Here is a 17,532-nt window from a genome sequence, read left to right as displayed (position 1 = left end):
ATACCTGTAATGGGGGCTTTGGTTGCCACTGCTGTGAGGGGTTAGGAGTTGGATGTGGCTCATGACCCTCTCACAAAGCTGGATATGGCTTGCGACCCCCCCCTCTCAGAACTAAATGTGGCTCCCGAGGTCAGAAAGGTTGGGGACCACTGACTTAGAGGTTTAAGAGCATGCAAAGACAGCAGTGACAAGGATACTTTATCTGGTGGCAAGGAAGCTATTGGCACAACAGTGGATAAATGAGAAGGGTCTGACTATACAAGAATTTAGTGATAAGAAATTGGAGATTATCTCTGGAGAAAGGAGTGTTTGCTAAACCGTGTTTCATTTCAAAATTCTAGAAATTGTGTGCGTTATGGATTGATGCATCCAGGTTCCAGAGAGTTAATTAGGTTCCGTCTGGGATTGTTTTAGCTTATGGACAGGGATAGGTGATTGTACATGTTGACCTCCCACTCGGGGGAAGAATATGTAAGGCAATATATCGTCCTCTGTCCATTTGGGGGGGGGGTTATTTAATGTGTTCTGTATTCTGTAGTAGAGGGAAGGGGGTGCTACAGATTTACCGACGTCACACTACCGTAGAATACCGACAAGGCCTATGCGAGAAAACATCTCATAGCACTCGGCCCAGTGTTAATCTGTGGGGCAGCTCACATCACCGTTTATTTTCTCGTGCATATTCAGCGTGCGTGTAAAATTGCAGCATGCTGTGATTGTATGCGTATGGAGTCCGAGACTCGCCGATGTAAGCCTATGGGTGCGAGAAAAAAAAAAAACACACAGCACTTGGACCATTCGAGTGCTGTCTGATTTTTATTCATCGTGTGTTCTTTGAAAAGCCGGCAATTCATGTGCCACGTACAGTAAAATCACACTGACAGGTTAGAATATATAGAATAAATATATATGCATAAAATACATATATTGATGTCAGTGACACACACACACATATATATGTGTATATATATCTCTATATATAAAAGTGTGTGTGTGTGTGTGTGTGAATCACCAACCAATTACGAAGCAACTTTCTTTTCAACAGAGCTGGTTCAAAAGAAGCTGAGCTGTGATTGGTTGCTATGAGCAAGTTTTCACACTTAACAACACCTCAGCAGACACTGACATGTGACAGCCACTGTCTGCCACCAGAAAGGAGCAGAGAGCACATAACAGAAATTAATCACCCCCTCCCGTGCCTATATCCCCATCACACATCCTCCATAATATAGGCACATCTTCCCTCTTAAAGGGATGATTGGTATGGAAGTCAGAGCAAATCCATCCAGTGCTTTGGTTTTGACCACAGGCCTCTTTTAAAGGGATCTCTGGTATGGAAGTTCGAGCCGTTCCTCTCAGCTCTGTAGTTCTGACCCCAGTTTCTCTTAAAGGGATCATAGGTATGGAATTTAGGGCAAATCCACTCTGCGCTTTGGTACTGACCCCAGGCCTTAAAGGGATCTCCGGTATGGAAGTCAGCCCTGACTTGCCTTCAAATGCTCTGGTACTGACCCCAGTCTCTCTTAAAGGGATCTCCTGTATGGAAGTTAGGGCAAATCCCTCAGCGCTCTGATTCTGACCCCAGGGTTCTATTAAAGGGATCATTGGTATGCAAGTCAGGGCTAATCCACTCAGCGCTCTAGTTCTGATCCCAGGCTCTTTTAAAGGCATCCCCAGTATGGAAGTTAGGGCAAATCCACTCAGCACTCTGGTTCTGACCCAAGGCCCCTCTTAAAGGGATCCCCAGTATGGAAGTGAGGGCAGATCCACTCAGCGCTCTGGTTCTGATGCCAAGCCTCTCTTAAAGGGATCCCGGTATGGAAGTTAGGACCGTTCCACTTAGCGCTCTGGTTCTGACCCCAGGCTGATGGGATGATGTGGGATATTAGGGGTAGTAGTCCAGTGGGTCTGGCTGACGGTATGATGTGGGATATTAGGAGTAGTAGGCCGGTGGCTCTGGCTGATGAGACAATGTGGGATATTAGAGGTAGCAGTCTGGTGGCTCTGGCTGATGGGATGATGTGGGATGCTAGAGGTAGTTGTCCGGTGGCTCTGGCTGACGGGATGATGTGGGATATTAGGGGTAGTAGTCCGGTGGCTCTGGCTGACAGGGTGATGTGGGATATTATGGGTAGTAGTCCGGTAGCTCTGGCTGACGGGACGATGTGGGATATTAGGGGGAGTAGTCTGGCGGCCCTGGCTGGCAGGACGATGTGGGATAGTAGTCCGGTGGCTCTGGCTGATGGGATGATATGGGATATTAGTAGTAGTCCGGTGGCTGTAGCTGATGGGATGATGTGAGCTATTAGGGGTTGTTGTCCAGTAGCTCTGGCTGACGAGATGAGAGTGGGATATTATAGTGAATGTGGCCATTCGAAGTGGGCGGGGCTCTACACTCTTATATATATATATATATATATATATATATATATATATATATATATATATATATATATATATATATATATATACATATATATAATCATAATTTGTTATAACTAACCGTAGTTAGTTACTATGACCGGGCAGCGCCGGGCTCTTCAGCTAGTACTGTGTGTATGTGTGTGTGTATGCGTGTGTGTATATATATATATCTATATATATATATATATCTATATATATATATATATATATATATATATATATATATATATATATATATATATATATATTGCATAGATAGAAGAAAAGCCGGCAATTCATGTGCAGTGCACTTTAAAATAACTGCAGGAGCCGGCAGGATAGAATAGATGGATTACATATAGTAAATACAAATAGAATAGGTAGATATACAGATGTCTGTGACAAATATAATTAGTACAGTGTGTGTACAGCTTACTGTACATGTATTTAATTAATAAAAGATTATTTTTTGGAAAAAAAATGCTGTAGGCTCCCGCACATTTTTCGTTACCAGCAGAGGGAAAGCTGACAGCTGGGGGCTGATGTTTATAGCCTGGGAAGGGGATAATACCCATGGAGCTTCCCAGGCTATTAATATCAGCTCACAGCTGTATAATTAGCCATTACTGGCTATTAAAATGGGGGACCCCCAAAAAAATGACGTGGGATCCCCCTATAATTAATAACCAGCAAAGGCTATGCAGACTGCTGCGGGCTGATATAGCCAAGGAAGGTGCCATGGATACTGGCCTCCCAGGCTAAAAACATCAGCTCTGTCGCCCCAGAAAAGGCTCATCTCTAAGATGCGTCAATTCTTGTATTTAGCGTCGTTCTTCCCACTTGCCCTGTAGCGGTGGCAAGTGGGGTGATAGTTGGGGGGGTTGATGTCACCTTTGTATTGTCAGGTGACATCAAGCCCCGAGGTTAGCAATGGAGTGGCGTCAATAAGATGGCCCCATCACTAACCCCATAGTCACATTGAAAGAAAACAGACACCCAGAAAAAAGTCCTTTAATTGAAAGAATGACATAGACTCCTTTAATATTCTTAATTAAACCATACTTAAAATCTCGCTCATTCCCCCAATGCCCTCGTCATCTGCAAAAGAGGTAAAAAAACAAAAATATTCCTCACCTTTCCGCAGAGATGCTTTTAATCCATTTGTCCCACGATGGGTCTAGCTTTGCTGCATCTACAGTGCTGTGCAAATTAATTGGGACAAAGCATTTTTTTAAGTAAAATCGATGTACAATACAAAATAATATTGTGATACCATGTTAGCCAGAAAAATAGATGTAAATACTTATGTCCCCCCCAAAAATTGAGAAAAGTATACAAGGAGAGATACCTTTATTGGCTAACCAATTGGTTCGCCAATAAAAGTATCACTCCTTGAATAGTTTTCTCAATTTTTTGGGGGGGACTAAAGTATTTACATTTAAGTAAAATCGCAAGTTGGTTACCAGTCAGTGATTCAAACCAGTTTTAACTGCTTTGAACAGGTGTGAGTGCCTGTTCAAAGTAGTTAAAACTGGTTTGAATCACTTACTGGTAACCAACTTACGATTTTACTTAAAAAAAAAATGCTTTGTCCCAATTAATTTGCACAGCACTGTAGATGGCAGGCTGCATGGTTGCATGATGCGACCATGCATCCTGTTATCCAGTACACACTGAGCACCGTGTGCTCAGTTTCTGCCTGTGTACTGCTATTCCCTGTCTGAGGGCACCAGGCCCGGATTGGTAATATAACCAACTGGGCATTTTCCCACTGGGCCGCTGTCATGTGGGCCGCGGGCGGCAGCGCCCGATCATCTGACCGCTTGCCAGCTGATGCGGCCACTGGCCTGGCTGTTGCTCCTGCCGCCGGCCCTCTGCGGGCACGGCGGTTATAGTTTCCAACCCTCCAGCACTGCAGGGAGATAAGCCGCCACGCCCCCTCCCACGCACCCCATCCTCGCCTTAGCATGAGACCTCCCCCCCCGCAGCCACTCACAGCGTCGCTTGCCTGCTCTCTTCTCTGTTCACAGGACCTGTGATGAGGTCACAGGAGGGGAGGAGTCAGGGGTCACATGATCAGGAGCCTTTGTCCAGACCCCTGATCATGTCACCCCTGACTCCGCCCCTCCTGTGACCTCATCACAGGTCCTGTGCGCTCAGCCTTGCCTCTTGGTGTCTGCAAGACACTGCTGTGCTGTTGTCATGGTGCTGGATGCGGTAAGTATGTGTGGGGTCAGGAGAGGTTTACAGGGTTGATGTAGCAGAGCCGCGCGTGTACGAGGTGCACGGAGCGGAGCCGCGCGTGTACGAGGTGCACGGAGCGGAGCCGCGCGTGTACGAGGTGCACGGAGCGGAGCCGCGCGTGTACGAGGTGCACGGAGCGGAGCCGCGCGTGTACGGCATGGAGCCATATGTGTATGAAGCATACAAAGGGGGCTTTTCCCACGGACACAGTAGTACACGGCGGAGCCCCGAGGAGCATTTTAAAACACACACATGACGTTCCACCTGAAGTGATGTGCTGGAAGCTGACCGGAAATGAGATAATTTCTTGAGGAGATTGTGACGGAACCAGGAATGCTTCAGATCCATCACCGTGTCCTCCTCCGACAGCGCAGACAGCAGGATCGCCTTGGAATCGGGGATGCTGGCCATGTGAGCGGATCATAATATGTCCTGCATCGGGAGGCTAATGGTGGGCACTACAATGGGAGCCGGGCTGCTATAGTATCTTTATAGAATCTTTATTTCTTTCTCTCTTTTTCTTTCTTTCTCTGTTCTTTCTTTCTCCTTCTCTGTTCTGTCTTTCCCTCATTTTCTTTCTCTCTCTCTCTGTTCTTTCTCTCTCTAATCTTTCTTTTTTCTTTCTCTCTCTGTTCTTTCTTTCCCCTCTTTCTTTTTCTTTCTTTTCTTTACTTCTTTCTTTCTCTCTGTTCTTTCTCTGTCTCTCTCTGTTCTTTCTTTCTTTCCCCTCTTTCTCTCTCTGTTCTTTCTTCTTTCTCTCTCTGTTCTTTCTTTCTCTCTCGCTCTCCTTTCTTTCTCTCTCTTTTTTCTCTCTGTTTTCTCTCTTCCTTAGTGCCAGTCAGTGTGCCCATAATGCCAGCCCCTGTGCCCTCAGTACCAGTCAGTGTGATCAGCCGTGCTAAATGGGTGCGATTAGGCGTGGACATGGGTGTGACTAGTTGTGAAATGGGTGTGGCTGGGCGTGGCCTAGTCTTTGTCCCTCTTTCCCTTCTTCAAAAGTTGGGAGGTATGATAGGGGCAGCTATTACCAGGGGGTCTTGTTGCCCAAAGCAGTTCTGCCAGGAATTCTGTCACCGTGCGTACAAAAGGCGACAGAGCTTTGGGAGGAGTACTGTACCTAAAAGCAATAAATAGGACTGAGCTGAAATCCTGGGCACAGCTTGTGACTACATGTTATATAGTTGTGTTAATCTCCTCTCACTTCTTGTAACCTACAAGTGTACAAATATATTATATAGTCACCATGTGACTAGTGGGCCTGTGTAACTTCAAATGCCAGTGCTGAATTTTAGTCCCAGTCCGGCCCTGGAGGGCACCATGAGTGTGAGAAAGTTCTCCTGCTTGCGGTGTCGTCTGAAAGGTCCTGCATGTTCATGGCCAAAGAACTTCACCTTTGTGACATCGGAGCAAGTGCTGTGGGAAATTTTCCTGCGGCGTTTGCCCTGACAAAAGAAACGTCGCGACTCTTGGCAGGGGACCGATTTTAGATGCATTTAGTGTGACTCTGGCCTTACTCTCTCTCACATACCCGTTTGTTTCTTCCCTTCCCAGAACCATAGCTTTTCACATTTTCCTGTCCACATATATGTTTGAGAGCTTTTTTTTTGCAGGATGAGTTATACTTTTTAATGGTACCATTAATTTTACCATATAGTGTACTAGAAAGCAGGAATAAATTTCTCAATTGTGTTGAAATTGCAAAAAAATTAGTTTTTCTTGAGTTGCCACAATACTGCAAAAATGCTGTAAGAAGCGATCAAAATGCTTTATCTATCCCAAGTGTTATCAATTAAAATGTTGTACTGCCCAACAAAAAAAATCTCTCACACACCTCTATCGACTAAAAAATTAAAGCTTTCATGGTAGTAGCTCCTTACAATTAGAGACTCTGAAACAGGCACACTGGCGCCCCACGTTTGTGTATCTCGCATTATCGACACTCACTTTGAACCCCCCACTTTCCCTCCCCATCCCATTAAGTCTAACTTAGTTGTGTTATAATTGTTTTTCTACACATATTCTAAGGCTAGTTTCACACTAGCGTTTATGAGCGCAGCGACGGCCTGCGCACGGCCGCTGCTAAGCCCCGCCCCTGCCGCGCCTCCGCCGGTAGCTCCGCCCACCGGCGCATGACGCTGCATGCGCCCTGTGTCCCCTATCTTTATCACTGGGGGCGCAGGCCGTGCGCAGTATGCGTTTGGCGGCGCATGCGCCTTTTTGATGGTGCGCCGACCTGCGCTAAACGCAACCTGCTGCAGTTTGGTTGCGTCGGCGCACCATCAAAAAGGCGCATGCGCCGCCAAACGCATTCTGCGCACGGCCTGCGCCCCCTGTGATAAAGATAGGGGACGCAGGGCGCATGCAGCGTCATGCGCCGGTAGGCGGAGCTACCGGCGGAGGCGCGGCAGGGGGCGGGGCTTAGCGGCGGCCGTGCGCAGGCCGTCGCTGCGCTCATAAACGCTAGTGTGAAACTAGCCTAAGCGAAGATTTTGTAGTCAAGGATACCGTATGACCTTAAGTGCCTTTTTTTTTTCTATGTATTTCCCCCTGTGAGGGGATCCTTGTACTTTAATATGAATGTATCTCATGTTAAATGATGCTTTCATTTCAATAAAACTGTTGAAACTAAAAAATTAAAGCGTTACTGATCTCTGAAAATGGCAACATAATAACACAAAATAAATACATTTCTGATTTTTGTTTCAGCACTAAAACAATAATAAAAAAACACTGTACCAGTTTGGTGTTGCCATAATTGTACTGATGAGGAGAATCATATTGTTTGGTCATTTTTACCACACAATGTACGTCGTAAAAACAATTCCCCCCCCAAAATATTTCAAAATTTCGGGGTTTTGACGTTTTGAATTTTCTCTGTTTAATCGTTTTTATATTTTGCTAAAATGGACTTTTCTGGATGATGAAATACTATATGTGTATCTTTGTTTTTATTATATTATCTTTATTTTTAATGGGGAAAAAAATAGATTCATTTGAACTTATGGTTTTTTTTAAATTTTCATATTTTGTAAAAAAAAATTTGTTACTCTTCTTTTTAGTTATTAGATCCCTTAGGGGATGACGTGAACCTGCAATTGTCTGATCGTGATCACTTGCACTACTGTATATATAGCAATACCATAGTATTGCCGCATATAGTAAAAATCACTGTCTCCTTTGAAGATCGGCCACAGGTTGGGTTTCAAGGGAGCTTCGTAATGAGAGGCAAGGAGGTCTTCAACAGGAGCACCGATGGTTGCATAGACTGACGCGCCCTTCCACTCTGACTCACTTTATGCTGCTGTCAGAGTTTGACAGTTGTTTGACAGAGGTTAACAGTCATGGGTCGTGGCTGTTATAGGCAGGTAAGCTGTAGCATACAGACCCCATGAGTCCACTCCATACACCTGCTATTGACTTGCACTGTACATGTATGGTGGATGTCGGTAAGGGGTTAAGAAATATTTTCAAAATGCAGGGACATTTTTTGCATACTGGGCAGTGAGGGTTTGTGTTATCTGTTCATTTATAAAATACTAGCTGAAGAGCCCAGCGTTGACCGGACATAGTAACTAACTACGGTTAGTTATAACAAATTATGATTATATCTATATATATAAAGCTGAGTGTAGAGCCCCGCCCACTCCGCATAGCCGCATAATATCCCACATCATCCCGTCAGCAAGAGCCACCGGACTATTACCTCTAATATCCCACATCATTCCGTCAGCCAGAGCCACCGGACTACTACCCCTAATATCCCACATCATCCTGTCAGAGCCACCGGACTACTGTCCCTAATATCCCACATCATCTCGTCAGAGCCACCGGACTACTATCCCTAATATCCCACATCATCCCGTCAGAGCCACCGGACTACTATCCCTAATATCCCACATCATCCCGTCAGAGCCACCGGACTACTATCCCTAATATCCCACATCATCCTGTCATAGCCACCCGACTACTACCCCTAATATCCCACATCATCCTGTCAGCCAGAGCTACCGGACTACTATCCCTAATATCCCACATCATCCCGTCAGCTAAAGCCACCGACTGCTACCACTAATATCCCACATCATCCCTTCTGAGCCAACGGACTACTTCCCCCAATATGCCACATCATTCCGTCAGCCTGGGGTCAGAACCAAAGCGCTGAGTGGAATGGTCCTAACTTCCATACCGGAGATCCCTTTAAGAGAGGCGTGAGGTCAGAACCAGAGTGCTAAGTGGATTTGCCCTGACTTCCATACCAATGATGCCTTTAATAGAAGCCTGGGATTAGAATCAGAGCGCTGAGGGATTTGTCCTAACTTCCATACCGGAGATCCCTTTAAGAGAGGCCTGGGGTCAGTGCCAAAGCGCAGAGTGGATTTGCCCTCACTTCCATACTGGTGTATTGTAACGGTTCCAATGGATTGTATTGAATAAGAAAATGCTCACACAAGAATTGAATTTACTAAATTGATTTACTTAATAAGTGATAAGATCAAATAATAAACAGTATAAACAATAAATATACATGTGAATTAAACATACAGTACAGACCAAAAGTTTGGACACACCTTCTCATTCAAAGAGTTTTCTTTATTTTCATGACCATGAAAATTGTAGATTCACTCTGAAGGCATCAAAACTATGAATTAACACATGTGGAATTATATAATTAACAAAAAAGTGTGAAATAACTGAAAATATGTCTTATATTCTAGGTTTTTCAAAGTAGCCACCTTTTGCTTTAATTACTGCTTTGCACACTCTTGGCATTCTCTTGATGAGCTTCAAGAGGTAGTCACCGGAAATGGTCTTCCAACAGTCTTGAAGCAGTTCCCAGAGATGCTTAGCACTTGTTGGCCCTTTTGCCTTCACTCTGCGGTCCAGCTCACCCCAAACCATCTCGATTGGGTTCAGGTCTGGTGACTGTGGAGGCCAGGTCATCTGGCGTAGCCCCCCATCACTGTCCCTCTTGGTCAAATAGCCCTTACACAGCCTGGAGGTGTGTTTGGGGTCATTTTCCTATTGAAAAATAAAAGATGGTCCAACTAAACGCAAACCGGATGGAATAGCATGCCGCTGCAAGATGCTGTGGTAGCCATGCTGGTTCAGTATGCCTGCAATTTTGAATAAATCCCCAACAGTGTCACCAGCAAAGCACCCCCACACCATCACACCTCCTCCTCCATGCTTCACGGTGGGAACCAGGCATGTAGAGTCCATCCGTTCACCTTTTCTGCGTCTCACAAAGACACTGTCGTTGGAACCAAAGATCTCAAATTTGGACTCATCAGACCAAAGCACAGATTTCCACTGGTCTAATGTCCATTCCTTGTGTTCTTTAGCCCAAACAAGTCTCTTCTGCTTGTTGCCTGTCCTTAGCAGTGGTTTCCTAGCAGCTATTTTACCATGAAGGCCTGCTGCACAAAGTCTCCTCTTAACAGTTGTTGTAGAGATGTGTCTGCTGCTAGAACTCTGTATGGCATTGACCTGGTCTCTAATCTGAGCTGCTGTTAACCTGCGATTTCTGAGGCTTGTGACTCGGATGAACTTATCCTCCGCAGCAGAGGTGACTCTAGGTCTTCCTTTCCTGGGGTGGTCCTCATGTGAGCCAGTTTCTTTGTAGCGCTTGATGGTTTTTGCCACTGTACTTGGGGACTCTTTCAAAGTTTACCCAATTTTTCAGACTGACTGACCTTCATTTCTTATAAAGTAATGATGTCCACTCGTTTTTCTTTGCTTAGCTACTTTTTTCTAGCCATAATACAAATTCTAACAGTCTATTCAGTAGGACTATCAGCTGTGTATCCACCAGACTTCTGCACAACACAACTGATGGTCCCAACCCCATTTATAAGGCAAGAACTCCCACTTATTAAACCTGACAGGGCACACCTGTGAAGTGAAAACCATTTCCGGTGACTACCTCTTGAAGCTCATCAAGAGAATGCCAAGAGTGTGCAAAGCAGTAATCAAAGCAAAAGGTGGCTATTTTGAAGAACCTACTGTAGCATATAAGACATATCAGTTGTTTCACACTTTTTTGTTAATTATATAATTCCACATGTGTTAATTCATAGTTTTGATGCCTTCAGAGTGAATCTACAATTTTCATAGTCATGAAAATAAAGAAAACTCTTTGAATGAGAAGGTGTGTCCAAACTTTTGGTCTGTACTGTACATTACATTATTCAGGTAAAATTCAGGTCCATCTCTTTCTCATCTCCCTGTCCTTGTCTGGTCAGATCATCTCTCCCTCTCTCTGTACACATCCCTCCTTTTATCCCCCAAAAAGCATCCAAATGTGTCTTAGTTAAAAAGCTTTGATCTATCCTTGAATGCTAATGAGAAAGTCCCCTGAAACCAAATAGATGAGATTTCACCAGGTGACAATCCATGGGGAAAGTTAACACACCCAATCTAATTAGGGTAGTTGCCTTGAATATCAATGGTCCTTTGTTGATGGATAAACAAATGACCAGTAATTTACATTCCTTTATCTTAAGTAAGTTTCAGTGACCTTTTGCTTACCTCATCTCAGTGTATATTATATTAAACTGATTGAAACCATATAAAAATAACTCATAGTATACATTCCACCCCTTGGTTTCAATCACTTTTTCAATTAATTAACCTTCCACTAAACTATACCATTTATCATTATTTGCATTGCTCCTATATATATTTATTTATTTGCTACAATAGAAAACCACTTTGGTAAAAAGCAACATCCTGGGCTTAAAACGGAAAAAAACAAAACAAAAACAACATTGGACCAGCGGGTGCTGAAATATCAAATGTCTGTAGAAATCTTCTTTCTTCGGATCTTCTTGACCGCAATTTTTAAATGGGTCTGTTGCAGGGACGCACGGGGAGTATTATGCCCTCATCACTTGGCCTTAGTGACTTCACTACGTTCCCTGGTTAGCAAAAGAACAGACTCTAAAGAGCAATCTGTCCCTGCCCTTCATGACATTAACCCCTCGGTGCAGGTGTCCAATGGCTGAGCATAAGAGTACCTTTATCTTCTATTGCTGCCGCCGTTCGGGGCCTTATTCACCCTGGTGACGTATTAGCAGCATCTGGGCTCAGTCTCATCGCTCAATTGGATATCTTCAGTCTACACACAAGACAGCCTGCACTGAGGGAAAGTGAAATTCACAATCATACTTGAAAGTTCCAAAGTCTTGGCAGAGCTAACTCAGTCCAAAGCAACAGTCCAAAATAACTCAGTCCATGATATATTCACAGTCCAAGATAGAATAACTTGTTCAATATAACTCAGTCCTCGTGGCTTGTTTTCCACCCCTTGATCAAATGAATCAAACAAAATTACCGTAGGTTTGTTGGTCAAAATTAATTGTGCCCAGAATGACCTTTGAAATTTTCTACTGTAGCAAATATTTCTAATCTAGATAATATCTACTACATAAAATATATCATATGTGTATGGACTTATACACTGAAATAAATCATAATATAAAAATATCAGACAACAGTTATAAAACACATCAAATTCATGTCAATCACATTTGCATAATAACGATGATCATAATTACCAGTACAATCATATTCATGGAGATCACATAATAATGTTACTACTAAATAGAATCAGTACAATTACATGTTAAGGAAACCAGAACCCAAACCAATTTGCTATTAACCCAATTCTAGCAAATTATTATTTTTACATCATAATATACACATTACATCAACACACACTCTGGCTTCACCTAATGCATTCATTCAGTAAGCAGGAGAGATTCTCATTTACATATAGACAAACACACACTTTGGGTACCCACACATTTGCATTGCATGACTCAGGTGTAGGTGAACAAAGCTATATCGAGAACAAAAGACTGACATTAACAAACTAGCATTCATTGAAATCATTTAACATATACTGTATGTTCTTCAAAATCCAATTTGCATGGAAGCTCCCAAAAAATAAAAAATGGTAAAACTAAAAAATAAGTCATAAAATATTAGGCAGATGGACGCCTTTTTCACTACTGCAGGAATGAACTATTTACTGTGCAGTGTATTTACATGTTAATTAAATGAACAAGGTTTCTTCTTTTACTCCTGCAAACAAAAGGTTAATTACACACCCCTCCCCCCAATCCAACATGTAGTGGACTGAAAAGACAAAAAAACCCCAATTCCTTTAAAAACCAAGAATGCTAAACACAGTACCATTAAAATTCAAAAAATGAGCTCATAAAAAATAAAAATATATCAAATAAAAAGTAAAAATAAAAATACCACGTGGAACAAGGGATATCCATGACAAATACACAAAGCACATACAGTGACAAAGTACAAATAAGTCATTTATTATCTTGTCAACCCCTCAGTATATTATCAGTCATCTAACTTTAGGTCAGTCTTAAATTCATTGTCTGTACTGTCACTCCCTCTTTTCCTTGTATGTTTCTCTCATGGCTCCCACATACAGAATCATCTTATATCTGCTGTGGTCTTTTGCCTTTTAAAACATCAAGGTCTATTACAAACCCTCAGGTGAGGAATGCACATTTTTATGCATCACCAAGACCAAACCCAATTCATCATATATCTCAGCCAGTGCATACATCACATTATGCTCACAGGAGTATTTCTCTAAGAAACTCTAGAATGAAAACAAACATCATTAGACATCAAAAAATGGCACAACTGTTCAAACAACAATTTTCAGGGATATTCAAGAACTTTTATCTAAAATATACATTTAAAATTAGTCCATGAGGGAATCATAGCAGGGGGTGTAAGAGTGCAAAGGGCGGTTACAGTAGGGGCTGTGTATTCCTCTTTCAGGTGTCCCACCTCTATCTTTCCAACCCCAAGCTCATTTGTTGCCACCCTCTTGGGTCTGGTGAGTTGCAATTTACCTTTTCTCCACAGATCTTGCCATCTTCTCAACAGGTCACTTGTAGAGATCCCATCTATCTCCTGGAAAGGAACTCCACTAGCTATCAGGTCATAAAACAACTCCGTCCTGCTCTTTCTAATTTGGTTATCATCCTCTTTTCTCCTTTCTTCATCTACTCTCTCTACTGTACTATTTTTTGATACTTTTGCTCTCTCTAGAGCAGATAACTGGGAGATTAAATTGCATGCTGTGTAGACATTAGTGGAATTTCCCATAATTGCACTGAACATAGTGAACAATGGGGCTTTGGAAGCAGCTGGGGCACCTTCTATGAACTTATTCTTCATCAATACTGTCAATATTGCAGCATCTGGTCCCTTCCAATCCTCTACCACAGCAAAGTGATCATTCAGATCTGGCAAAGGATTGCGAGTTATGCCACCTATACCTGCGATTTCTCTCAATCTCTGAACTCCATCTGCAAGAGTCTCCCATTGTGTCTGTGGTATTAATTCCATGGGAGAGTCATACACTTATGCCACAGAATCCCTCACCAAATGCAGCAAAGAGAAAGTCTCTGTAGTGTCCCTTGCATGTCTCATTTTTAGACGCACATTGGATCAATACAAATACTACAAAGTCCTACTGCCTCAAGTTCAAGATTATAGTATCTGCTCCCTGATCCCATAATCTGAGAATCCATGCTAACAAAGGTTCTCCTGCTTGCTGCCTGTACCTGGTAGCTAATTCTGTTAATTCTCCGGCTGTATAATTCCTAGTTTCCTCGGTCATTGAAGCTTCTGCTCCTGTAGCTGCGTTTCCTGCATCCATCCTATCTCCACTACGCTGTGTGACTTCTCTCCTAGTTTTAGTAGTCACAATCGGTCTGGCTTGCTTTTCTTCCTCATCTGTCTCACTGTTACAGCCATCCCATTCTAGCAAATCTGACCATTTCTCACGTGCAGTCATGGTGATAATCTGTGCAGTACAAATATCTGACACTGGCCACTGTCTCCTCCTGCGCCTATTCTTATTCACATTTTTCATTACATAAGCTTCAAAATTCCTTTGCATATTGTCATGCTGTTTCATTTGGTCTCTCAAGGCTGATTGCAAGCTAATCCTTTGCGCTATAGCTGTATGCAGCTCTAAATGCAAATTATCTATCTCCTCCTGTAAGCTTTGAGACACTTGCACAAAGATCCATCCAACGGCTGCTGCAGCTTTCTGCATCATACCTTGAGAGATCAAATTTGGTAGCTATATCCTGGGGATTTGATAAGCGCTGTCCCTCCATATATTTGTTACATTCCTGTGCCATTGGGGTCCACTTTCCTGGTAACACCCATTCTGGCAAAGATTTGACACTACTCTCAACGGCTTTCCTACTCTTAACAAACTTATTCAATTTTGCAAACATTTTTATTCAAAACAATCCCACTTATGACACCAATTTGTATTGTAACGGTTCCAATGGATTGTATTGAATAAGAAAATGCTCACACAAGAATTGAATTTACTAAATTGATTTACTTAATAAGTGATAAGATCAAATAATAAACAGTATAAACAATAAATATACACGTGAATTAAACATACATTACATTATTCAGTTAGAATTCAGGTCCATCTCTTTCTCATCTCCCTGTCCTTGTCTTGTCAGATCATCTCTCCCTCTCTCTGTACACATCCCTCCTTTTATCCCCCAAAAAGCATCCAAATGTGTCTTAGTTAAAAAGCTTTGATCTATCCTTGAATGCTAATGAGAAAGTCCCCTGAAACCAAATAGATGAGATTTCACCAGGTGACAATCCATGGGGAAAGTTAACACACCCAATCTAATTAGGGTAGTTGCCTTGAATATCAATGGTCCTTTGTTGATGGATAAACAAATGACCAGTAATTTACATTCCTTTATCTTAAGTAAGTTTCAGTGACCTTTTGCTTACCTCATCTCAGTGTATATTATATTAAACTGATTGAAACCATATAAAAATAACTCATAGTATACAACTGGGGATCCCTTTAAGAGGGGCCTGGGGTCAGAACCAGAGCACAGAGTGGATTTGCCTTCACTTCCATATTGGGGATCCCTTTAAGAGGGGCCTGAGGTCAGAACCAGAGCACAGAGTGGATTTGCCTTCACTTCCATACCAATAATCCCTTTAAGAGAGCCTGGGGTCAGAACCAGAGCACAGAGTGGATTTACCTTCACTTCCATACTAGGGATCCCTTTAAGAGGGGCCTTGGTTCAGAACCTGAGCACTGAGTGGAATTGCCCTAACTTCCATACCAATAATCCCTTTAAGAGAGCCTGGGGTCAGAACCAGAGCACTGAGTGGAACTGTCATAGCTTCCATACCGGGGATCCATTTAAGAGAGGCCTGGCGTCAGAACCAGAACGCTGAATGGATTTTCCCTCTCCTCCATACCGGGGATCCCTTTAAGAGGGGCCTGGAGTCAGAACCAGAGCGCAGAGTGGATTTGCCCTGACTTCCATACCAATGACCCCTATAATAGAAGTCTGGGGTCAGAATCAGAGCGCTGAGGGATTTCCCCTAACTTCCATACTGGAGATCCCTTTAAGAGGGAAGATGTGCCTATGGGACTCTGGGATGGAGGATGTGTGATGGGTATATAGGCACTGGACTATAGGATGGAGGATGTGTGATGGGTATATGGGCAGGGAGGGGGTGATTCATTTCTGTCATGTGCTCTCTGCTCCTTTCTGGGGGGCAGACAATGGCTGGGAGCTTATGTTCCTGGGGATGCTAGATTTCTCCCACCCGGTCAGTGTCTGCTGAGGTGTTGTGGAGTGGGAAAACTGTTGCTTATAGCAACCAATCACAGCTCAGCTTCTTTTAAACTGCTCTGGTGAAATTAAAGATGCTTAGTGATTGGGTGGGGCTATGTGGAGTGGGCGTGGCCGATACACACACACATGTGGCGCCCCTGAGGCTCAGTCGCCACAGAGGTACTGCACCTCCTCCTGAGGTGTGGTACCCCACCATCCAGGTAAGGTGGAGACTCCCAACCATGCTCCAACACCTGCACCCCATACCACAAAGTAGTGTAGCAAAGCACCTTCGGCGGCTCCCTTCTTGGAGTATAGCAAAGCACCCATTGGTGGCTCCCTGCTTGGAACACGAAACGTGCTGGGAGGTGGGTGGAGTTAGTTTATATTACAAAGAGCGAGAAGAGTTTAGGATTCATTCATTCAGTCACTGGGAGTGAGTGAGGATGCAGAAGGACAGAGAAGATCCCCGGGACAGGGATGGATGAAGGAAGTGCTGCAGCAGGCCACAGTGACCTGGGTCTGCTGGCACAGGAAAGAGACATAGAAAGGAAACCTGATTGTTCCATAGAAAGAAAGGATTAGTACGGAACGTGAGGAGTACAGGAGAACAGAGGACGTGGGTTAGAGGAGAACCTTTCCTAGAAGGCCGGAGCCCGGTCCCCGAGGTTGTATGGATACTAATGATCCTGCAGCAGACACCGGAGGAGTAGAAGTTACCAATACTTTATTCCCACATCAGACTTGGGGGAACAACAGCAACTGGATAGTGAGCCGGGACTTAGGAAGCAAGGAGTCCCCGAAGCAGGCTACAGCTGTCTGCCGTACAAGGAAAGTTCATAAGAACATTGGACAGGAGGAACTCCAGTGTAACTCAGTACTAGGAGTACTTCATTTAAAGGCGCTATAAGAGGAGACGTTCCGAAAGGCACATGTTGGCGGAGTGTTGGAAGGGAGTATTCCATCTGGCCTGGAGGTTGAGTCCCTGACCCGGAGGACACAGCACGGAGGCAGGCACCTGTTTGCACAACAGACTGTGAGTAAAGCTTTGGAACTACATGCTCTGGTGTCCTCCATTTATTCTTGCGCCAACACACCCGACACTGCTACATCTTGGTGCCCGACATTGCCTCACCTACGCCTTCCCTTTGCCCCTACATCTACACTGCCCTGGGACTACAGCTCCACCTGTGGGGAGCTATAACATCTTTCCTGCGCC

General features: G+C 43.7%; 1 protein-coding gene across 1 annotated transcript in view; it reads left to right on the top strand.

Moving 5' to 3' along the window:
- The window catches only part of DCDC2B (doublecortin domain containing 2B), a 72,035-nt gene that overhangs the window by 1,151 nt on the left and 53,352 nt on the right, over positions 1–17,532 (top strand). The window lies entirely within an intron of this gene.

Source organism: Dendrobates tinctorius, unplaced genomic scaffold (genome assembly GCF_039654945.1).
Source record: "Dendrobates tinctorius isolate UK_male_01 unplaced genomic scaffold, ASM3965494v1 ptg000183l, whole genome shotgun sequence".
NCBI lineage: Eukaryota > Metazoa > Chordata > Amphibia > Anura > Dendrobatidae > Dendrobates > Dendrobates tinctorius.
Note: the sequence above shows the minus strand (reverse complement) of the source record. Positions and strands in the feature narration are given on the sequence as shown.